Raw genomic sequence first — 25,389 nt, 5'->3', positions numbered from 1 at the left:
ATGGCCCGTGGTGAAAGGTCTGGGGCTCAAACGGCTGAGCCGTATTCTCGGTGCTGTCACTTCTGTCCTGCGTGCTGCTGTATTGATCCCCCTCTCCTGCATCTGTGCTTTCCAAAGTGGCTGCTGGTGGCCTTGCCTCACTCGTACGACGTTACGTCTGCTCATGCTGGTAGAGGGCTCAGGATTACGGGAGCTGAATGCATGAAGAAGCTGAAAACAAGTATCCCTGACAAGGTTTCTGGTGGTATAATTTTGAAGTTATTTAGCGAAATTTCAGCCATGTAAATTATGTCTGACTCATGCTCACAGCTTTTAAAATACACTTTTTGAAGTTTTCAGTGTTGCATAGGCACTATAGAGGCAAAGAGAACGTACGGGTAATAAAAAGAAGATTAGCAGGCTCTGAGCATTCTTGGCAGTTGTGTAACTCCAACATAAATTTGCATTCCTTTATTTTGTTTTGCTTTTAAGTGGCCTTTTCATGATATCTTCACTTTCCCCATTTATAACAAGGGGAAAAAAATGACTGCTATCAAAGCTGAAATGTGCCAAAAAAGGGTAGAAGCTCATCGCTTCTGAACCAGGATAAGGATTTGCTGTCATGCTGTGTGTACTGCAGAAGTTCCTCACTGCAAGTACCAAAAATGTCATGTTAAGAATCCCGTGCTTGATTATCTAATTGGAGAAGTCCCAACAAGATTTGTTTGGGGTTTCTTGGGGTTGTTTTGGGGGAAGAGAAGACAAGGTTCCGTGGTATGTGCCGCACCTCGCTTTGAGAGCAGCTCAGATTTGTCCTCCAGCTCTGGATAACTTTGCAGATAACAAATCATCTGAACGTTAGCAGGCAGCAGAGTCCCATGGCTCACACCAGTGAGCTGGTCACCAAGACAGATGTGCTCAGAAAGGGCAGGAGCTGGGGGCTCACTCAGCCCCACCCCACGTTGCCACAGGGCCAGATGGCTCCTGGGGCTGTGCTGGATGGGAAGCTCAGGACTCTGCAGACACAGCTTCAGCTAACAGCTCTGTAAAGTGGTGTTATCAAAAACATGGTCAGGCCTTAAAAGTGACTGACCTCCCCAGCTGGCTTTTTATTGGAGGAACTAGAGGTAAATGTCCCTTTAAAGGTATTTTAGGACTGTATTTAACAACACTAAGCTCTTGCTAACCACTTGGAATTTCTCACGTCCACATATAAAACACTAGCTTTTCTTCTTCAAAATTTTTGTTGCATACAAAAGAAAAAAAAAAAGGTTTTGGTGATGGGATCCAGGATTGAAGGGTGGATGGAGGTGCCTGGTTATGAGCATGCAGGGCTCTGGCCTGCCTCTCTCCTGCCTGGCCTGGTTGAATTGGTTAAAAGGAACTCTTTTTTTTTTCTGATTTAAGAAACCAAACTATTAAAGGTGCAAATATAATAGAAAATCTTACTCAGTTGAGTGTGCTGTCCAGTTATTTTTGTAGTTTCACTATCTGCTATTGATAAAGCATCATTAGAAATAGCTTTTCTTTTTTTTTTTCAGTTTTGAGAACATTTCAGCTTTCTCTACAGTTTTAATTGGGTGGATATGAAAGATGTGGGAGCTTAGTATGTGAAACTGAAATAGGATCCTATTTAGATTGAGTAGTCTCCGAATTGAACAGCCCCCAGTATTTAGAAAGCATATTACTCTCTAAGATGAAATGATGCATATGTAAGTCAGCTTTCCTCAAAAAAAATAAATAAAAAAATCAGTATCTTCATTCAGGCAGCAACTGCAGAACTAGTTCCATGGAATACCAGTTAAAGACATCTGTTACAGGTGTCTGAAATGGACCTTCTCTGGTCTGAGATGTTGTTTTAGGTTTTTTTTCTAGTAACTAAATATTGAATCAATAGCACAGAATGAAATAAAAATTCAGGAGAGACAGTAACAAAATAGAGCCTGATGGTATTTGGATGATGTTCTTCGTCATCAGGTTTACCCATGGTAAATCCTTCACTGTGAGGGTGATGGGACACTGGAACAGGTTGTCCAGAGAGGTTGTAGATGCTCTATCACTGGAGGTGTTCAAGGCCTAGTTGGGTGGGACCTTGCACAACCTGGTCCAGGGGGAGGTGTCCCTGCTCATGGCAGGGGAGTTGGAATGAGATGATCTTTAAGGTTTCCTCCAAGACAAAGCATTCTGTGATTCTGTGAACTGTAGGAATACCACCAGTACGTGTGCTGTGGTCGTTAGGAGTAGAACACAAGTCCCAGTGATGTGTGGGGCTGAGTTTTCAGCAGAGTTGTCCACAGGTGACTGCAGAGACAGCAGCAAAAACTGTGCAGTTGGTGGCCTCTTCTTATCCTTGCAGTTCCCTTCCAGCTTCTCCTCAGTACGCTTGAACAAATTAAAATGGGGCATTTTCCAGAACTCATTGATGATTTAATCAAACCTGTTAAGATATACCTTTATATAATGAGTATCCATCCCAGCTCAGGGCAGAAAGCCCAGTCAGCACTCAGCAGGCCAAGAGAGATTTAGCCTACAGATATCACCTCGGTTCTCCTACTTAACTCTCTGTTAAAAGTAATTAAAACATGCAATGATAAAAGAAAAAAAAACCTGTAATTAAAATCATAGTGCTGCATCCAGCCACACGCAAGGCAGGACCACTCGTGTCCTTCCATTGCCTCCCACAAAACCAAGTGAATTTGGGGGGAGGGAGTCCTGCCTGGGTAGTGGTTGAGTTTTGATCCATAGTGTTATGATGGGATATTTTTAATTCTGTAGGATCTTCATCGTTTTCTGGATAAAATTTGAGCCTTTAGAATTTTATGTGAAGGCTGTTCTGCCTCTCAGGATTGAATTCTTTTAATTGTGGTTTAATATCAAACTAACTGGTATGTGATGCATCTGTGTAAACGTCATTTCCATTTTTATAGATGTGAATCAGTTTCTTTCATGTTTGTAATAACTGTGCCCTTAATTTCTCATATATGATGACATTTCAAAAGTGACAATGTTTAAAGAATATTGGAGAAATCTAATAGACATTTGAGGTATCTCAGTACAGTCAGATGACTTTGTTCATACATTAAAAAAGCCAAACTCAAAACAAACAAAACCAAACCCCTCAAACCAACTCTTTGAGTGCCTTTTTTTTGTATTCAAGACAGAGCATTTGAAAGTTCAACAGGAGATTGTGTGCATGGAGCTGAAGGTGTGTTGATGCAGAAGAGAGTGTATCTGGGGTAGCAGCCTGAAAACTTGCTCTGTTTCCACGTAGCTCTTGAAAGCAAAGTTGTTGTCCTGCAGAATGGAAATAATGTTTTGCCAAATGGATCACCAAATTTCAAATATTTACTTAGAAGAAATCTATTCATTAATTCATTGAATTTTTCATTGACTGAAGTCAAGAATTCTCATACAACCCAAACATTTTTAGATTGATTTTTAGATTCTGTCACTTAATAAGCTGTAGAAACAAGATAATTCTGTGTTGTGGTATTTCTGGTACTAGGTTATGAATATGCTAATATAAATTAGTGTATTCTGACATTTACAAGTGTGAGAGATTGCACTGAAATAAAGTACAGGGAGTCACTCCATCTGCGTTCTCTGTAAACCTGTCTTCTCAGTGGTGAGCTCTCTTTAGACTTCCCTCCACCTGTGAATCAGAGTCATGAAGGTTGGAAAAGACCTCTAAGATCATCAAGTCAATCCAACACTACCATGACAACTAAACCATGTCCCAAAGAAGATGATGGTGAGCATGAGATTGCTGGTAGGAGATCCTTCAGACTGTTAGAGAATCTGCCAACAAGGAATAGTTAGTTGCCCATTACTGCTACTAATGGTCCGGTAGGAGATCCTTCAGACTGTTAGAGAATCTGCCAACAAGGAATAGTTGCCCATTACTGCTACCAATGGTCTTTTTTTTATGAAAAGTTTCAGATTTTTCAGGACTGTGCACTCTGTGTAGTTCAGAAGCTCTCAGGCTGCTTTCTCTCCCACAGATCTGTTAGGGTGTGGAATGATAGGAGGTGTTGATGAATGGGAATTCTCCATGCAGCCTCCTTGCTGTAGGTGCAGATGCTGTCACCCGGAGAGATCCATTTGCCCTTCCTGCAGAACTGCTTCAGATGTGCTGTTGTCAGGCTCCCAGCCTTCTTAGCCTAGTTGAAGCTATAATTTATTTAAATACTATGAAAGTCATGTCCTGCTCCTCTTGACAGTGTGCAGTGACTGATCTCTGTGTGATCTTGAAGTGGCAGAAACTGTAGTTCAAGGTGGAGTTACAGTTGCTCGTGTTCGTTTGGTGTCGGCGGAGGGTTCCAAAGTGGAAGGATCTCCAGGTAGCCCAGGACAAGCCATCATCCTTGCCAGTCTGTCTGTGCCCACCAGACAGCAGTTCTGCCATCCCCTGGGCTGGGCTGGGCTCAGCAGCAGATGGCAAAAGGGTTTGCTGTTGTGTTTTTTTGGTTTCTTCTGGTGTCATTTTTATGGACTGTCACTTCAAGGATTTAACTCCTTTTGAAAAACAACAATAGTTGGACTGCAACAGAAGTTGTACTTTGTCTAAAGAGACTTATGGGTCTTCATGTGTGACTTCCTAGGGGAGCTTGTCCCCAGAGCTCATGTTTTGAAATTTTCTTAGGAGACTTCCTCAGAACAGTTCTATCCCTGAGGTCTCAGGAGCTTTGTAGCAGTTGATGAATGGCTCTCTGTGGCTTGGGGAATGTTTGCCTTTTTCCTGATGGCCACGTTCCTACCACACGTGTTCTTGCAGTCCTTATGAAATGTCTTTGCTCTTTTTGCTACTACAATGTCTTCTTATTGAAAAGCCTGTTTTTAAGGTATCTGCTGCCTATGTAGTATCTGCATGTCACCTCTGAAGCTTTTATAAATATATCAAAGAGTTGCTCAGCTTAGACTTGCAAGTCATGTGTGCTTCTGCACTCTCAGTTCAGTATCACTACTAGATAATCTTCATTATTGCTTTTTTTCCTCACTTACTCAACATGCTATGCTTACTTTATGTTCAGAGCCTTGGTTTTCAACATACTTTCAATTTTTTCCCTACTTTTCTATATCCCAAATAACACTAATAAATATTTTTTGCCTTTATTTCTATTAACCTGCTTTCTTATTTACACATCCAAACACAAATTTGTGATGTACATATTTACCTATTTTAAGCAAGTCCAAGATTATCACTCCAAATAGTAATTAATGCAGTTATTAGGCCACATAATTACCCTAAAAGTTGTATTTAATCCTTTCCTTGCATTTTTATGTTTTGTGGCCTCTCATTTATGATTACACCAGAGCTTACCCCAGTATTTACATTGATTTCAAGCAGCCATGAAAATAGAGGTTCTTCTCCCAAACACAGCAGTAGTTTGTGACTTGTGAGCCAAATTGTCAGATATCCCTAAAAGTGGGATCCTTGAAATATTAATCAACTTGAAAATAATATCTGTAGGATCTAAACTTTGTCCCCTTCTGATTTTTTTTTTTTCACATCCATTCAGACTGTTAGAGTTTAACTGAGGAAATAGTTCAGGTTTTAAAATTTAGTAGTCTGACAGCTGAGCCTGAGGTGAAAGTTTGTGACTCCTTCTGGAGATGAATGAAACTCATTTCAAGTGATGCAGCAGGAAGGATGTTGTGCTTTACCCAGGACTGATTCTGACCTGCAGAGGTTTTGCTTGTGTTGACTATTTTTACACGTACAATGTGTAGTTGTAAAACTTCAAAATTTCGTTATTCTGTGTCACGTTTGTTTTTCTGGGATTTAGCCTTGTGGGAAGTCTGGTGTGGAACCAGGGCTGTAAAATCTTAAGGTGGAGCAGAGCCTTCAAAGTTTTATGACATTCTTGGGCTTACTGTCTTCTGTTTTATCAAAGAATGGGGTAATTCATGAGCTAACTTGAAAAATATCCCAGTGTTTCTTGATCATTCAATTTTTTTTTTTTATTTTTAGAGTATTTTCTGGGTTTTTTTTTTTTATAGCTGGGGTCAAGGCCTTCTTCTATCATCAGTCCCAGCTTCACAGAATTTCTGCCAGCTCGCATACAGACGTAATAAGCAATGCTGAAGTTACCAATGGAGGAGTTTTACTCTTCTGAGCAATATTTGCCAAAAGCTTTGACTAAGAGATGAAAAAAAAAAAAATGAAGGAAAACTTGGCTGAGGGCTTTACAGGCAGACAGGCAGTGGTACTGACTTGAACTGTCTGCACTGGCCATTCAAGCTTTATCCCTGCAGTGGACTGAGCGTGTCACATTCTTTTGGGTCTCCATCTGCACTGGGTTGTCCTGCACTTGGTTCTCCATGCTTTTTGGGAGGAGTCTGTCCCTGTTTGATGTGAGCTTGCCCATGATTTTGTGGTAGAAAATAACTGTGTAATGCAAGAGTAACGATGGAGCACACTTTATCTGGTCCATCCATGGTGCAACTGGTGAAGTGTGGAGATAATGAAAGTCAGAAGATAAAATTTTTTGGACAGAAGAACTTGAAAGTCTTAGGCCAAGAGGTTCCTAATGTGAGGAACTACTAATTTTTCATTTGAAAGATTGTTATTGATGTAAAATAAGAAAATAAGGGATGAGGAGGATGACTTGCATCAACAGAGAGACTACACGGGTGACTATGAACCTCATTTCATTTTCGGGATAGGTGGATGAGGGAACTTCTGGTGCCCAAACAATGGTGGTCAGAGATAAGAGATTGGTTTGGAGTTGAGTGGCAGAAAGGTAAAAGTTCAAGAAAAGGAAGACAACTAGGGAGAAAAGTCATAAAAATAATTGAATTAATAAGGCTTCTACTTTTAATATAAACAAAAATCTCAGTCTTATGTTGTGTCAGCCTTTGTGTCTGAATCCTGGCTGGGGTGGAGGGGAAGTGGCAGCAGCCTGTGTTTCTCCTTGTCCTCCTGTGGTTGTCCTGTGGTCTGGAGAGGTCTGTTACCCTCCAGGAGAGCTGTTAGGATCAGGTCTGTGGCCCTTCTGTAGCTCTTTCTGCATCTTGTCTGTGACAACAGATGGCATGGGCTTAGCAGAAGTGAATGTATAGAGATTATTATTATCATCTTTGTTGATAATCAGAACCTCAGATGCCATCAAGCATCTAGAAATGAGCTTGGACTTGTACCGTGTGTTTTTAATAGTTACCAGTGGATCTGTAACCCACAACTCCAGCTTCCTTTTTGAAGGCATTTACACTGGTGTCCTCCACAACCTCCTGTGGCTGCATTAGGGGATGCTGTGATAACTCAGTGTGTACTATAGGAACATCTTCCTCTTTCTAGTCCTTGGATCACACAGAAGTTTTTCAGTGTACAGAGGTGTATGTCAGAAATACTGGGAGACATTATTGCAGCCTTCCAGTACTTAACAGGGGCCTACAGGAAAGCTGGGAAGGGACATTTACGAAGGCTTGTAGTGATCAGATGAGGTGTAATGGCTTCAAAATGGAAGAGAAGAGCTACAGACTAGAAATTAGTAGGAGGAAGCCCTTCCCTGTGAGTGTGGTGAGACACTGGCCCAGGTTGCCCAGGGAAGCTGTGGATGCTCCATCCCTGGAGGTGTTCAAGGCCAGGCTGGATGGGGCTCTGAGCAACCTGCTCTAGAGGAAGGTGTCCCTGCCCATGGCAGGGGGTTGGAACTGGCTGATCTTCAAGTTTCTTTTCAACCCAAACCTATGCTTCTCTGGAGGCTATGTGCCTGTGTCTGCTTCTGCTTCTCTTGCCTCCCACCATCATCCACACCTCTGCATGAGATCCTTCTGAAGCGACCACGTTGCTCTGGGAAGATATCCCAGAAGATATCTGTAAGATATCCTCAAGACATTCAGGAGTGACCTGATGGGCAGTGTTGGGTAGAGGCACTCGGGGAACCTGGAGTGGGTTCCATGTGTGCTGGTGATGCAGAAGGAGACACATGAGAGCACCCAGGGAGACAAATGAGATTTACATCTTGCAGCTATTTTAGGCTCTGTTATTCTCCATGGGGAATTCTCGTTCAGCTAAGAATGGTGCCATTCTTGGGAAGTATTTTGGTGAAGCTTTGTGATACAATTTTGTATTAGAAAGTACAGTTAAAGTGGAGTGTAGAAAATACTAGAAGAGTTCTCCACCTTGTCAAGGCCTTTATAGAGGTATGACTGTTAACATTGAAGAAAGGGGAACTGTCAAGGTAGCATGAAGTTAACACAGCAGTTTAAAGACAACCTTAACACTGAATTTAAGTATTAATAGCTTTGAAAAGGCAGTTCTGATGAGCAAAGCTGGGAGGCATCATAAAGGGGAAGTAGAAATAGGGCATGAGAACCAGCTGCCTGTGGCCTTGCTGCTTCCTTTTCCATTAGCAATAACATTTGTGTGACCAGAGCACAAGCAGAAGCTCCTATCATACCTTCCTTCCCAGTCCAATGGTTTCAGTCTTATTAGGTGCTCAGCCTGGCTTGCTGTGGTTCCTCACAGGCCAAATGCCCTTCAAAAGGGAGAGAGGTGCCCACAGCAGGTCTGGTGCCCTGCTGGAGGGTGGTGACTAGAGGCCAGCTAAGCACAACACCCTGCAGGAGACTCATCATATGGAGGAAGTCAAAGAGCTGGTGGCAGGATCACGTGCTTGGGAGGATTTGTGGTTACAGGGTGAGTGGAGATGGAGGAGAAAAGAATGTTGTGTTATTGTAGTCTGCTGTAAAGCAGCTGAGGTTTGGGAACGTGTGTGCTGTAGATTTATGGGGTTTTTCCTCCCTAATAAAGAAGCAACTTCACCTTCTAAGCATATTAAACCCAAAGATGATTATGGTGATTAAATTATAACTTCATTCACAATAAGGGGCAGAAGACCTCAGGAATCCATGGCATCTGCACCTTCTGCTAACATCAACAGTGACTCAACAACAAACTGCTGTTGTAACCTCAGCTGCAGAAAGGACCCAACTCACTTTCAAAAGTATTTCCTCATGTTTCAAAAGAAAAAAACCCCAAACTTGCTGAGGTATTGAGATCTGTTGGCAGTATCTCTTGCTCTTACAGTACACAGACTTTACAATATCTTAAGACCTTGACAACCAAGAAATGAAAAGTTATGGTACAAGAAAATCCAGATTTAAATCTTCCCCTGCTGAGCTGGCAGTAGCAACTGAAAATTATTTGCATGCTAAGGTGTAGTTGCACTGAATAGCAGAAGGAGCAGCTGAAATATCTAAATGGAGCTGTTGATTGGATTTAAGGAGATTTATTAAACTTTCCCTGTTCACCTCATGTACAACCTTTCTGTGTATTTATGCTTCAGTTCTACAGTAAATGGGGCCCATTTTCTGTCTCTGAGATGAACAGGAGATAAACTTGTGGGTTTAATGGTATTCAGTCAAAGTACAGAGCTGGTTGTCATCCAGGGAGGGGGATTTGTACAAGTACATTTCTGCCTGGAGGGTATGGAGGAGGCAGAGGCAGACTCATCCTGGAGGGGCAATGGACACAAGGCTGGAAAAAAGGAGATTCCAATTAGGTATAAAGAAAATTAAGTCACCGTGAGGGTGATTGCTCACTGGAGAGTTTGTAAAATCTGTCTTCAGAGGAATGTGAAACTTGATGAATTGGTGGCCTGAGGATCCTCATCTAGTTGGACCTCCTTTGAGCAAGAGGTTGGACAGGAGAGCTCCAGAGGTCCCTTCCAACCAGCATGTTCTAACCTATAGTGTCAGGTTTTTTGTGGAATGAGAGAACCAGGAGGTTATAGGCCAAGTGTACTGCCCTAGGTCAACATCCATTTCATCTGGGTAACTCTGGCTTCTTATCAGGATGACTCTTACAGGCCTCCACATCTGCTCCACAATGCTCCACGAGGCCTTATCTCTCTGTAGGTACCTTCTTGTGCTCTGCTTACAATTAACTGCTAAAAGTAGCTCCTTTCTACTGCCTGTTGTCCTGGTCTGTCTTTTGTCAGTGCACTTGTTTATGTGAAGTACATCAAGATGTTCATTCAAATAATAATTAGCACAGCAAGAAAAGAGTTTGGTTTGAAGGGTCAGCTCCTGGTGCAGTTATTTGGTTGTTAGCCCTGGGGAAGAGGTGAGGTGTGGGGCAGAAACAGTGCAGAGGAAGTAGGACCATGTCCTTCAGTGGTTGAATTTGAAAATGCAGAAATCTGGTGTCAGTTTTGGGTAGATCATGAAGTTACATCTACTCTGTGGTACTGATATTTTCTTGATTCAAAGCGTTGGGTTTATTGCCACAACAGTGTTTTCAAATGGCCAGGATTTTCTGTGACCATACAGACATTTATTTAGGTTGAGTTCATACAAAACCATATCATTTATATTTACTTTGCACAGCAAAAACATTTAGATTTTCTGTGAGTAGGGGTTTGGTTTGGGTTTTTTGGTTTCATGATATTTTGTGTATATTTTCACATTTGCATGTATTTGCTGTGCATAGGCTACCAGAGGAGGCTGACATTGCATATTAGGAAGGATTTCTTCACTGAAGGAGAGGTGAGGCCTTGGCCCAGGCTGCCCAGGGAGGTGCTGGAGGGCTTCAAAAGATGTGTAGACATGGTACTTCAGGACATGGTCATGGTGGTGTTGGGTAGATGGTTGGACTTGATCTTAGAGGTCTTTTCCAAACTTAATGATTCTATGAAGACTGGAGGTTTTCAGGAAATAGCCAGTTTCTTAGAGTTGTAGTACCAAAGGCTCATACATCATGATGTGTGAGAGCTGGACACTGAATTTTAGGACCTCAGTGCACTCTGCTGGAAAAGATGTAACTGGTTGGATGACACAGCCATGCCTGCATGGATAGCCACTCCAAGGGCTTCCAGCCACATGATTTAGTGTTACTACTTTTGGGTTAAAATGGTGGTTTCCCTTGTTTTCCAAGGACACCTGAATGTGCTTTTGTCTGGTCTCCTCACTAATGTTTTGGTAAAGAAGAGAAGAGGCAAGACTTAACAGCCTGTGTATATCTAAAACTGTAAACAACTCAAGATCCAATGGAAATATTTGGGCTAGTGTAGGGGCTTACAGCTAGAAATAAAGGAGTGAAGAAAGAGAAGATTAAGGCTAAATGTCATGAAAGAGCATTCTGCAACAGTCATGGTTTTTTAGATGACTCTTCCAAAGAAAGCAAAGAAAAAACTGTTTCAGGACAAAGGCCCCTTTTTTTTTTTCCCCCTGTTTCCTTCAGCTTAACCACTTGATGTAAAACAATCTCATATGGGCCTATAAAAGAATGTATTATTATTTTTCATTATTATAATGAAGGAGTTATTAAGCTTTTGTAGGATTTTTTTTGCTTTTTTTTTTTGGATGCTTATAGATACTGCTGCTTTTACCATCAGTAGGACCTAGACAGCAATTCTACTGATAATTTGTACTATTTAATTTGAGATCAGAACAATTCTAAAAGAGCAAGAAGGGGGGTGTATATTTGTGCTCTGTTAACCCCCAATGGGAGGTAAAGAAGTAACAAACAAAAATCCTGAATTTAACCTTATAAATGGGTTTAATAGATGACAGTTAATACCAATATCATTTTGACACAGGTACTCTTAGTGAAGCTTTTGATTTCTGTCCTTACACTTGTAGTATTCTCTCCAGGGTCATAAAATCCTTGCAGGTCAGAAGTGCTTTGGTGGTTTAAACTGGTGATTGAAGCTGGCAGTAGCATTGCTGCCATGAAGAGGGTGCTTCACAGCTTTCTCCAGCAGCCAAACTGCTTGCAGAAGTTCCTGCCTGCTTCCTCTTGGTCATTCATTCCTTCTCCACGTGAAGGTTTCTCTCTTTTTTTTTACTTAGACCAGGAAAACTGCTTGTGGTGTTGTATCTGCAGGCTGATGGAACAGTGCTGATAAAACCATGTCATGTGTGGGTTTATTGGGAGAGGAGCAAGGTGGTTAGCTGGATCCTCCAAAATTTCTTCCAGTAGGTTCCACTTTTGTTTCTTTGGGGTTTTTAGTCAGTTTTATTTGTTCATTGTTTGCCAGAAGCTGGTGTTTTCCATTGTGGTTCTGCAAATATTTATCTGGGCACACTGGGGTGGTTGAAGTGCTGTGAGGACCAGGTGGGAAACACGCAGCTGAGGACCAAGCAGCAAGTCAGCAACAGGCCTGGTACTAGAGAAGATATCTGTGCAAAAGTGCCCTTGGATTTTTTTTGGGTTTTTTACCCACATACGTATTTCCAGTCTTCTACATATCCCAAATAACTGTTAGAAAGTGATTAAGAAACCTGTTGAAATATGCTGTGCTTCTAAGAAGCTTTTAAGTGCTGTAGCTGAAAGATGTTTCTAAAAGTGTTTGAAAATACTAGGGCTATGAACATCACCTTATTCTCATTTTCAGTGATATGATTTAGGTGGTTTTCCTTTGCTTTCTGCTCTTCTCTGAGCTGGAGCAGTGTTGCAGCTGAACCCTGAAATCTGGTTGTCTCTGCCAGCCTGGTTAATGAAGGGTGGCCTGGGTGAAACTGGAGACTGGCCTGGCCCCAGACCTCTTCTGTATTTGCTCCATATTTAAAGAAGAGATGCTCTGTGGCATTTTGTCCAACATAACCAAAACAGTTAAATCTATCCTTAAGATTTTAAAACGCAGCTTTTCCTTGGGCTCAGATGCCTCCTTGCTGCCCCAGTGGGGGTTTACTGAGACGCAGACACTCCATCTTTCCCCTTCTTGAAGAGCAGCCTTGCTTATCAATGACTTCCATAAACCAGCATTTACTACAAATACCATTTCTGCCAGTAGACTGTGAAGAGACAAACTGCATGCCAAATATGTCTGGGTCCTGAGGAACTTAAGCAACACAACCCTTGTAATTCCTCCTGACGGCTGGGAAACGGGGATGTGATGATTACAGTTCTCCTGGGAGATGCCTTAAAACATTAACAAGGTCATTTTCTTAAGAAAAATTTCCAAACCTCCTTTCAACCCAATAGGAGGAGAAATATGGCTTTTATCTGCTGCTGGCTTAATTGTCCAGGGCCCATTGTGGAGATGTCGTCGCGTGATAGTGGTGCCACTAAGGCAGAGAGGTGCCTCTCAAACCCCTGGGAGGAACACAGCAGCTTCCCTGAAAGATTTTCTTTTTAGTAAAGATAAGATGGAAAGAGTAATGACAGAGACAAAACTGATAAAGGCAGGACTATCAGAAGGAATGGCAGGCTACAGCCAGGAGTTTTAAAGCTGCATTAGATGCATCTTCAGCGCTGGAAAGGCCATTGGGAAGAAATTCCTTTAATAGCAGATGATTTTTCTCTGCAGAATGAGGAGTGCTGAGTTCTTAACTTCTCTTAGACTGGGATGCCTGGCAGTGTGAGTCAGGTTGGCCTCCTGAGCTCTGGAAAGCACAGGTAGCCTAGAGAAGGTTGGTATCTCTGGACATCTGAAGGCTGGAGGTGGGATTTGAGAGCCGTACAGAAGCAAGTGCTCCCACCCTGGTGCCCAAGCCCACGCCCGCACTCACCCAAAAATACAACAGAACTAAGCTGATCAAAACACACAGGAGATTGGCCACACAAACAGTGTGTTAATCTGCCAGCCAAATATATTGGTGGGGAAATGAGGTAGAAAAAAATTAGGAAATCCATCCAGAATTACAGGTTTCCTTATTGAAAAAAGTTTTTTAAAGGCCAAAACCTTACTGAGGCTTTTCTTTTTGTAATGTGCAGAGAACATCTGCTTTTCAAGAAGGCAGTGCATGAACTGGGAGGAAATGGTTAAATAAAAGGTAAAATCCTAAGGCAGGCATAACTTCAAAGAAACTTGCTATTAAAAAAAAAATAAATTGCCATATTACATTTGAGCAGTATTCTGAAGTTTCTTGGAGTGATTTCCAGGTTCCATGGGACAGATCTGTATGTACTGTGCACATAGTCAAGAAGGGAGATAAATTCCTTTCTGTTAGTAATACAATCATCTCATAAGGTATTGTTTTATTAAATTAGACCTGTGCAGCTAAATTGCTCCTGATGCCTTCTGTGGATGCTCCTAAATCATCAGCTAAACAGCAGCTAATCTAAGTTTGGCAAAAGGGAGAAACGAAGTTTTGGAAGATTATGTTCACTGATAATAATCCATCAGAATTTGATACTTGTATATGGGCTTGTTTTAAAAGCATTGTAATTATGGCAGTGCTACAAATCTTACATTAATGGAGGATGGGGAAAAAAAAGAGTAAATATGACCCATGCTTTGAGGTTAAACATTGTGTGGATGTTTGTAGAATAGAATAAGTAACATCTCTCCCTTAATTAGGGTAAATAGTCTTACATTAATGGAGGATGGGGAAAAAAAAGAGTAAATATGACCCATGCTTTGAGGTTAAACATTATGTGGATGTTTGTAGAATACTTATTTGTAGAATAAGTAACATGTCTCCCTTAATTAAGGTAAATAGCAGGATTCAAAAGATATTTTCCCAATGTTTTTCTAGTATCATTAGAAGCAGAGCATGTGCTGGTTTACCTGACCAATTGTCTTCTTCTGTTAGTTCCTGTTTAATTCATGCTTTGATATCTATTCTTTCTCCTTAGAAAAATCTTTCCTGTAGTCTGGGGGGTCTTTTTCAAAGCACCACTTAGACAATGAGACATGCTGGTATTTAGGGCATGTCCCCAAGCTTTCATCTGCTTTTCCTCACCTTTCATGTTTGTTTTTTCCCCATTGTTCAAGCCCGTGGTGCCTCCTCTCTGGTAGCCCTGGCAGTGGCTTTGTGTCAGGAGGTGTCCTGCCCTTTTCCCAACATCAGGGCAAAGGGAAAGCTGGGAGAGAAATGGGTATATGTGAATGTAAAGCCTGAAAAAGTGGGTGCCAGGCTGATATATTTGCATATATGCATGAAAAACGTTTTAATCATGCCTAAGAAGTTTTACTAGATTTCAGTTTGGTGGTGAACATGCGCTGCTAATAGAAAGAAATATTCCTCTGTTAAATCTTGTGGGATTTGGGGGCCCCTGTGAATTAATTTGTTTCTAGAAGTTCCATAAAAAGAGAAATCCTTTGTAAAACTACAGATGTTAAAATACAGAGGAAAAAATGCTTCTTGTTCTGGGAAATTATATGCAGTTATTAACAGTAGAATATTGAAATTAAAATGCAGGAAAGCCCCTTGAAACCTACTAACTATGATTCTAACATTCAGAGAAACACTTTCCCTAGACTTTCTTTCTGGTTTCTTTCCTTAATAATGAAAATACTGATAAATTCATGGAAACAACCATATAGTTTTGCTCACAATTTCACCCAGATTTCCAGCCTAAATATTAATAGAGAGAAATTACACTGGTGAGGAGACCAGGGACTAGTGTGGATGCAGAGGAAGCCCCCAGCCATGGCAGTAGCCATAACCCAGCAGTAACTTGCCATTTCATTCTGCTGGGAGTGCATCTATCACACTCAAACCCAACCCTCCTATAGGAGTTGTCACGTTGTCTTCTACCAGAACTGATTGTAGAAGATTTTACCTTCTTCTTTTGGTACCAGTTTCTCCAAAGCAGCAGTAGTCTTCTGCCTGGTGGTGTTTGAAACGTGGTATAAAACTATGTGCTTTGTGCTGAATAATTATGCTTCAGCTAAATGAATGGAAATATACTGTTGAATGGAAACCCTCCCAAGATCAGCCCTTCAATACAATTTTTCTGTTGAATTTGATTGCCTTTTCTGTTTGTTAAAGCATGGAAAATAAAACCAGACATATCTGAAGAGGTGCATTTTTTTTTTTATCTTTAGCTGTGTAATCATCACAAATTCATACGTTCTTAAATTTACAGCATTTTGTGCTTCTAAATGTTTCCAATTCAATTTTGGAGGAGAAGAATATTTCTTCAAACAATCAAGGCTCAACACTGCCAATTTTTCTGTTTTAAAAGGAAGTCTCTGAAGAGCTGTTGGTGGTTTATCTGCTGCATAGTGTCCTCTGTTTGGTTTTTGATTCAGTGTCATGATTTCAGGTATTCTGTGTTTGAAAGCACAAGAACACTAATTATTTTATAATAGAAAATGTCAGTATGCAGTTCTCAAAATCAACCCCAAATAGAACTTGAGTCCAACTTGTAACATCTGTGCAGGTTTTAAATGCAGGTATTGATAGAAAATGGCCATTCCAAAACTAAAGCTTTCTATCTACAGTTCTATAATGCAGTTCCTTCAGTCTTTAGTTCTATGTTTAGAAAAACTATTACCATGAAATCAGTTCTCTACAGATTTGTTATAGACACAGACTGCCCTGGAGCTATAAAATGCTGTCTGGGTGATAGCAAGTGCCACAAATTGGAGGTGAATGTGTTTGGAGCCGACTAAACAGCAGAGCAGGAACATTGTGTTATAAAGCATGATGATACTTGAACAATAACAAATATTTTTCCATTTTCTTTCTTCAATACAAAAATAAACAATAGTTAGTATTCCTAATCCTTTCAGTCCATTTTCCTGGTTTACACATTTTCACATATTCAGAATTATTCCAGCTGTCTTTGCAGTGTTGTAACCACCAGACTTCGCTGGACACGAATTTTTTGTTTCCTACTGTGTCACCAGCATAGCAAGAATTTGAGGAGGTCACTAAAAATCACTCTGCCAGTTTTCTGTTAGGAGAGCAAGAACTCTGTCATCTCCACACGACTTGGGAAAGGAATTGTTTGAGTGTCTATGTTTAGATAGATTGTGTGTTCAGATGAATGGCAGTATAGATGCAAAGTATTTTCCATATGGACATTTTTAAAAGGTCAAAACCATCTCAGTTTTTGGGAGATTTCAGCAAATTTGAACAAGCTGAGGTATGTGTGCCTGGTCATTCAGTGGCTATTTTAATGAGAATTCAAAAGTGCTGGGGTGAACTGTGAGTAAATCTCATTACTTTGGCAGAGGTTGCTTAACTACAAAGGAAATTATATATCATTAGAAGTGAGTAGGGTTTTCTATATACCTATGGCCTAGTTTGCTGTGGATACTAATTTTCTTAGGGCAGCACTGGACTTCTTTTTCTCTTGTTTAACTTAGGGGAATGAGGGATTCTTCCATCCTCCTAATTTCTGGGCTCTTCCTGTTGGTGTCTGTAGTGACTCCTGGTTCCCACTCCAGCTTCACACTGGTCTGCTCCCAGTCCTTCTGCTCCCATGGAAGCACTCGCTTCCAGGTTTGTCATTCCAAACAGAGTTTAAACCCTACATCCTTCATCTTCCCGTGGCCCATATAGATCCTGCTTGGGGAGCTCGATTCAGAGACACCTGAAATGTGAAATAAATTGATGGGGAAGCTTCTCAGTGCTGGGTGGAATGAGTCGTAACTTCTGTGCTGGTTATCAAATCAGGATTTTTGGGGAGGTTCGGGGGGAGTTTTGTGTGTTTGTTTTGGTTTTTCTCTTTTAGCTTGTTTTATGTCTTACGTAGGCACAGGTGTTGTTGTAGGTTCTTCAGATGGACAGCCTGAAGTCTCGTGGTGCTTCAGGAGATGGTTGCATGTTAGACAATCTTCATGGAGAATTTTAGTTTTACTAATTGTAGAAATTAAGCTGTTCTGCTTGAAAGAGAGGTTGGCTACTAAGGAGGTATTTAGGAGTAACCAAGAAAAGAAGGAAATGTAGATCTTCAAGATAGCTCTTCAATAACTTGTCTTCATGTTAGGAAGAGAAACAGCATTTCTTTGTAATAGGCTTGGTGTCTCATTGAGGGATGTTTTTTTTTCTTCCAGCAAGACTGTTTTGTTTCTCATAACTTTTCATAGTATTGGGATTTTGACTATATTAAGAAATAAAGTATCAGTATACCTAGAGAAAATATATTTTGGTATTTTCTTTATGCTTAGAAATATAATATTTATATGTATGCACATATGGTTTAGACTTAAACACTGCAGAAAAAAATGTATACAGGCAAGTCTGTTACTGAAGCAGTGCCCAAAGCAGAGCAGCCCCAGGCCCTGTGGTTTGCCCCATCACCACGTCCAGCTTTGCTCAGCGTGGTGCCAAAGGAAGAGTCGTTAATGACACGGGGCCAAGTGCTGCTGAGACCTCCAAACCCAGCCTTGGCCACCGTGGGAGCCATAAAACCAGCAAGGCTTCCATGCTGCTAGGTGAAACGCCCCCTTTTTTTGTAATGCTAAGTAGGAAGTTGGGTTATATTGGTGTCAATAAAATGGTAAATAGCAGTTAAAAGCAGGATGAAATTCTTTCTTAGAGCAGCATTGGAGCAGAGTCAACTGTCAGGAGATCTCAATGGGTCTTGCTTCCTTGTCTGACAAAAACAAGACAGACTTGGTCCCTTTATCTCTCACTTCAAACTATTCCTCTAATAAAAGTCATTGAGGCTCCTTGTCGGCATTAGTGTGAAACAAGAAAAAAGAAAAACACATGGGTTTTTTCCATCTAATTCTTTTCCAGGGGTGGCTTTTGCAGCTGAGCTGAATCATCTCATGGATTCTAAACTGGAAGGAGAAGGTGGCCTCGGGAGGGATGGGCATGTGTTTTGTCTGTTGCTTGTTCCTGGTGCTTTCCTTCCCCTTCCGCTGTGCCCCTCGGGTGGGATCACTGGTACACAGTGTACCTGTGTGTCTGTGGGTGTAGAAGCAGCCAGCTGGAAAACCCAGCTCTCCTCAGTGCTTTTGAATCTACCAGTCCTTTATTTGCCACTGAAGAAACCTTTAAACAAGACTTTCTGCTCCCTGTGTGTAGCTGTGTGTAGATACACTGGAATCTGTACCTTTATCTTAACGTGAAATAATCTCCATTATTATATAAGGGTTTTTATTCTCACAACCTAAAAAACATACCTCCCAGCAGCAAGTGGCTGATGGAGGTTGCAAAGCCTTTGTAGTGGGGTTCTGTGGTGGTGCCACTCACGTATGTTCCCTTATCTAGAAGAAAGTTATCTGAGATTTTGCCCCAGTCCAAGCTAATGGCTTTTTTAACACCTAAACATCTATATGAAGCTCAGGCATGTTTTCCACCCATACCATTTCAAGTAACCCATGTTCCTTCATCAAAGTTACTTCTTTTTTAACTGTGGACATGGTACTTTAGGCCATGGTTTGGTGGTCATGGCAGTGTTGGGCTGATGGTTGGACTTGATCTTAGAGGTCTTTTCCAACCTTCTTGACTGTATGATTCACGCCTGTGTAGAAGTTGGCTCTTTCAAGAAGCCAATTTGCTGAAACTAATGCAAATATTTAATTCCCGAGGTTAGAATGTTTTGTTTGCATTTGTGATGTTCTAGTTAAAAGCAAACCCCCCAGTGTGGGGTGGTTGTAACTCCCAGAGGGGAGAGATTTCACCACTGGAGCTCTGGACTGGGCCTGGGGTCAGGGTGGTCTGTGCTGTATCATTTTCTGCACTCCAGTTGTTTTTGTAAAATGTTTGAACAATACTTGGTGCTGTTGTGTCAATAACAGCAGAAAATCTACCTTCTCCCCAATCATACCAAAATAGAGTGCCAGAGCTATTTACAGTGGGAACAAATGGAGAGCTAATGACATTAGAAAAACATATTGATGTTTTTGCATAGCTGTGCAATAGAAAATGTAGGTTAAAAATAAATCTGATGGGTTTAAGACCTAGTAGCGCCCACAAGTGTAAAAAAGCATGTTTGAAAAAATGTATTATTTTTCCCCAATGGTGGAGGTTTTTTTTGGTGCAATTTGAGTGATTATTGTCATGTGTTCAGACAGTTTAGCTCCTGCAAAGTTGCTGTTTGGGAATAAATTAACAGAAATATATTTGGGATGTGGAAAGTTTCGTGTCTCAGAAGGTACTAAATGTTGAGTCGTAGCTACATCAACATTTTGTCCCCAGTCCAGGAAGAAATTTCAAAAAAAAAAAAATGAAAATCAAAACAGATTCTTACATTTGAGCAGAGACATATGTTTTGTGGGTTGGCACCAGACTAGGATGCAGAATCTTGTAGAACCAACTCTTCATACTCCAGGATATTTAGAGGAACAACATTAAAAACAAGGTGCTAGAGAGTTGGTTTTTTTTTAAAAAAAAAATAGATTTTTCTCTAAGACAGAAAATATGTGAGTCTCTTTATGACTGTCCCTTTATATCTAGTGCCCTGTAAGTGCATCCTTTTTCTGTCAGTGTCAAATGACAGAAATAAAATACTGTGAGCAAGCTAATATGTTATTGTAAAAGAAAATGTTTTAAATTCATTGGTAAATTCACATTAATTGAAGATGAGATCATAGTGACTCCTCCTGGCTGTTAGGATGATGATCATAAAATCCTAAGAAGGGAAAAATAACAAAAAGCTTGAGTGTCCTTCAGCACAATAAACAGGTCCCAGGAGATTTAGAAGATTCCCTTGAAACATGGCTTAACACAGAAGAAACTTTTTCCCTGTGATCTGATGCTCAAACTCCTTCAAGGAGGCTTTGAGAAGTTAATGATGCTCTTGCAGTCACCACAGTTGTGCATGAGAGAGAAAGGTGATTAAATCCTATCAGAAATAGCATCTGCAGTGGGAGCAGAGTTTAAATGTCTGGATTTTGGTTGTGAAGTTCATTGCCAACGAAAAAAAGGAAATATCTATTAGCACAGGAGGTAAGGTGTGAATGATTTACTTGTCAGGAAGAAAAAAACAGGAAAAATTTTTCACTAGCACTTAAAAAATCTAGGGAGATTTGGGTATGATTCAACTGCTTAAGCAAATTGAATGTGAAGTTTAAGGGCAATTGATAGAAAGCCTCAGCCCCAAATTACTTGTGCAAAGCTGCTTTTAGGGAAACCAAGCCTCAGACTCTGAACCACTTTGAGGAATAATTGTTTAAAATGACCTGACAAAATGTTGCATTCATTTCTCTGTAGCTGCTCCCTTGAAAAACCAGCATTTTTTCCTCCAGTTCTCAGAGCATTTCAAGGTGTGCTTTCTGGTTTGTCACCACTGAGAAGCCTCTTCTGAGCTGCACTTATTAAACAAATCTGTTGATGGATTCTGCTTTGGCTTCCGTACCAGTTTATTCCCCTGACTTTATTGGTTTGGCACATAAAACCAGTATGGTGCAGCCAAAGCCAGGCCCAGCTAACAAAAGGAGTGTGTGTCATCACTGCATGAGGTGGAGCCCCGTTGAAGGGAGTTGTTTTGGGGCCATACCTTAGTGCAGCAGCATTTGGTAGCTTAGATCAAGTTGTTTGGTGACTTTGAGCAGTTTATCAGCAACTGTCGTTCACCTCTTTGCTCCTCTGACTACTCCTGTGCACTTCAAGGGATTTCATTAGCCTGAGATTATTTGAAATATTTTGTTTGTTTCCATTCCTCCCTTCCTTCTCAGCCCTCTCTTGAACCATATCTGCAAATGCTGGGGCAGCAGCAGGTTTGGTTCCTGCCCAGCAGCTCGAGATACTTCACTGGGGTCATTTTGTAGCTGGAGTTTTCTCTCCATACCAATCCATCAGCTCTGTTTGGCAAGCATCGAGGCCCCGTGGACATCCAATTTCTTCTTCAGATTTTTCATTAGAGAAAAAGAGCCTAATCGTGCTAGAGCCTATGCAATTTTGTTTCAGAGACTGATCTGACAGTTATTTTTATTTTCTGCAAGGATTTTTAATTTTTGGAAGCACTAGAAGGAGCAGAGCATCCATTTCGGGGTTTGATAACTTTGGGGGAAGAAGTTGATTTGAAAGATGTTTATTCTCAGGTGGGGGAGTTTGGATTGACTTGAGAAGAAATAAGCATGGACAGTTCCAATAAAGCCTTATCAAAAAAGCTGAGATGAAATAATGTTTTGCATTGATACAGGCAAACTGCAAACCCTTGGTGCTTTTGCTATTAGAGGTATTTCATTATTATGGTTTTGAGAAGCAATAAATTGTCCACAGAGCCTGCTAAGTGAGCTGATGGATCTGCTCACCTTCCTGACTGCTGGCAGTGGGGTGTCCCAGGCCTGCAAATAAGGAGCTTACTAGATAAATCATAAATATATATATATATTCAAGAGGAGTTAATTGCTCATGCTAACCCTGGTTAGATGGGTGCTGTGGTTGTGCTTTCACAAGTCAGCAACAGGTTTTCCTTTGCTCAGGGCTGGATTCCTCTGTAATCTCAGAAGGACTAAACCAAGTGGAATCAACTGAGTCGAGGGGAAAATTGTTTACAAGACAAAAGCTTCTTGACTTGGATTAGTCTTCTACTTAATTGTATCTGCTGCTAAATGAGGCTAAAGTTTTCAGAACTATTGCAGTGTGTGTTGGGTTGTGTGGGTACCATGGGGATTAATTTTGTATATACAGTGGAGCATATACAGATGGGTTGGTTGTACTGGCTTAAGCCCATTATCAGATGTTCATGTTACACAGCTATGCTTTGAAGTTCCTTCATTTGGCAAACGTTCTCCAGAGCAGAGGATGTCACAACATTCTGAACATCAGGAAACACCTTTTTACTGGGAGGTTGGAGATGTTCAAAGTCCAAGTAGAGACAGTCTTGGGCCACCAACTCTTGGTTGCCATGCTTGAGCAGGCAGGGTGGACCAAATGTTCTCCCAGAGGTTCCTGGCACCCTCAATTACCCTGTGGTTATCAGACAAGTGCTTTCTCTTTCAGTGGAAGAAGTTGAGACCTGAAAAAATAAGCCCTGTAACTATTGAGCATTGTAGCATAAGCTGACTCCAAAAGAAGTACATACATAGACTAGTTCATTCAATGCTGACCTTACCATAAGCATAGTAATTTTTTTTTAATTCATCTTTCCACAGTTACAACAGTGAAACATGAAAACAGCATTAATAAATGATACTGTGTGGTTACACTGTTGAGTAACGTGGGGCTTTTAAAACCATAACTGGCATTTTTAGGGACGTTTCCTTAAAGTTACCTTTAATCTGTCTTTTCAGAGTTTAGGGAGGTGGTTTAACTTTTCATAATCTGTTAGTGCTTATAACACATTTTAATATTAATTCATGGTTTTATTGGTCTTATCTAGTCTGATTTCTGCTGTTATTTTGGTATGACAACAGTGAAGTTCCCAAGTTTGGTGTGTTTAGTGTTAAATATACTAATGCAGAGAAGTTGTTCTGTGTGTGGAATAGAAAAACACCTTCCCATGTAATAGCTCTGGTGCTTGTCTGTTTTTAACAGCAGCTAATAAATTCATTTGCTGTCTGAAATGCACAATTTTACTTTGTGCCCTCTTAATAATGTTTTTTTAATTTCTCAGTCTAGTTGCAACTAACCTGGCTCACATATGGCTCTGTGGTGATTTTCTGCAGATCCCTATTGACGATGGTGGTCTTTGGAAGCTTGAATATTGAAGAATATATCATTTACAGACAAGATCTTTGAAATCTCTTTTCTTCAGACAGCAAAAGTAAGTAAAATAATCTATTTATTATGCCTTTGTGTGTAAGTAATAAGCTTGTTTTCTCACCTCAAAAATAAGTCAAGTTGAAGAGCAGCTGAAGTTCAGAAGCCTGACTACACTTCCTAAAGTTTTAACTGTTTTCATTAAGTTTTTGTCCTCCTAATGTGAACAATAAGCTCTAGGGAAGGAGCTGGGTTTCCTTCTGCCCTGTTGGTTACAAGAATGAGTCCTTAGCTTGTGGGTGGGTTTTTTTCTGCATTCAATAATATTGCTTATTCTTTCTTTCTCACGAGTTTTTTGGACTACAGATCATTTGCAATATCTGCAGGGGATACTGATGAGAACCAGGAATAGTTTATATATAATACTTTATAATATGTTAGTTGGGCAATGAAAAAAATTAAGTGGAAAAGAAATAGCCAGCAACACACAAAATAGTGGCCAGTCTCTTGAAGATTTCTCTAGAATTTTAGAAAGATGACTAATTTTAAATTAAAGGTTAGAGACCCAAATGTGATGTGCTCTCTGCTTACACTGTTGTGTTTTGAGTGCATGGACTTCTGATCAAAAAAAAGTTAGATATTCAGGAGAGTTTGTGTATTTTTCTCTTTTTTTGAAACTAACTTCATAAAACACTGCATAATATGGGAAGAATTCTTTTTTTCTGGTAAGGAAATAGAGCTAATTTTCCCACTCATTATCTGCTGTTAATTTAATGTGTGGTAATATCTGAAATTTAGTGATGATTATGTGGCAGTAGATTTTTGGTTAGCTGTACAACTCATCTATGAGCAAACCAATTAAGACATAATTTCAGAAGATAATTGAACTCCTAATGGGGCACTTTAATTCGCTAGAAATTTACATATTTGCTTTTCTTTGTTTTAGTAGACAGGTCCAAAATGAGGGTACAGCTTCATATTTGAACTTCTGAATACAGTAACTTCATCTGAGACTTGTCAAAACGAAGTGTGTAAAATGCTGTTGAAAAAGAGGATGGATAAGTTTGTGAATAAGCTACTTAGTTCTCAAATATGAACTCTGAAGAGCTTTCATTAGCTGTTTATTGGAAGAATAAAACTTAGTGGGGTTGTAGGATGCTGTGGCCCTTTTGATAACTCCTTCACAGTGCCATGAGATGTGACACACTGAAAGCTGATCAACTTAGTACCAAGTTTGTTCTGTGTTCAGAAGTAATTTGCTTCCTTTAGGGAGATCTGGGCAGCCTTAATCTGCTGGGAAAGGCTTGTCCAGCAGATCTTAGAACAGATTTTTCAAGCAGTATGAATAGAAAATCCTTGAAACTGCATAGTTACCCAGACCCAGCCTGATGGAGCAACAGGGCTGGGACACCCAGGTCCAGGATTCTGTTCACTGCCCCTTTCTTCAGTAGCTTTCCTGTGAAACCCTCTTTTAACTTTTTTGAGATTTTAATCAGCCCAAATTTAACTGCAAGGGCACTAAAACATTCCATGACTCGTGTATATCACCACAGGCAGTGGACACTTAACATGGCCCTGGTTCCATCAGGGGTTGCATTGTTCTGGGCTTTCTCAGCTCCCAGATGATGCTCTCAGGGATCAGCAGATGGGAAGGGGTTAAAAAGTGCAGCACTCATAGCTGACTTACATGACCTAAAATAAGGAAACAAACAGTAGCTGTTTGTTGGAAGAAAGCTCAAATGAAGAATGAAATGAAGGCAGTTCTCTTTTCTTTTAGTCTTTTTTCTCTTTTTTTTGACCCCTAGAATGGAAGACCCTTTTCATCTAGCAGATAAACACCACTGAGCTGAGAGAGGTTATTTATACCTCTGCCATGCTGAGGTTTAGTTTTGGGGTTTGCTGTGTTGTTACTGCTTCCTCCAAGGACAGACCTTTGCATGTGATTTTATTTGTTCTAAAATGAGGACCTACAACATTTTGTAAAGGAAAACCAAATGTTTAGGGGGGAATAATTATCAAAGTTTGCATTTGGGTAAGAAGAAATGGGTTTTGTATGTGGAAAAACTGGGGCAGGGAAAGTATTTCATTCTGTAAGGTTAATGTTTTACTGGTTATTCCCTTAAAGTTTTAATATGTACATCTGGATAAACCTCAGAATGCTTCTACAAAATAAAAAAAATAAAAAAT

This window comes from Merops nubicus, unplaced genomic scaffold (assembly GCF_000691845.1).
Source record: "Merops nubicus isolate BGI_N331 unplaced genomic scaffold, ASM69184v1 scaffold1810, whole genome shotgun sequence".
Classification (NCBI taxonomy): domain Eukaryota; kingdom Metazoa; phylum Chordata; class Aves; order Coraciiformes; family Meropidae; genus Merops; species Merops nubicus.
This window is presented reverse-complemented; position numbering follows the sequence as displayed.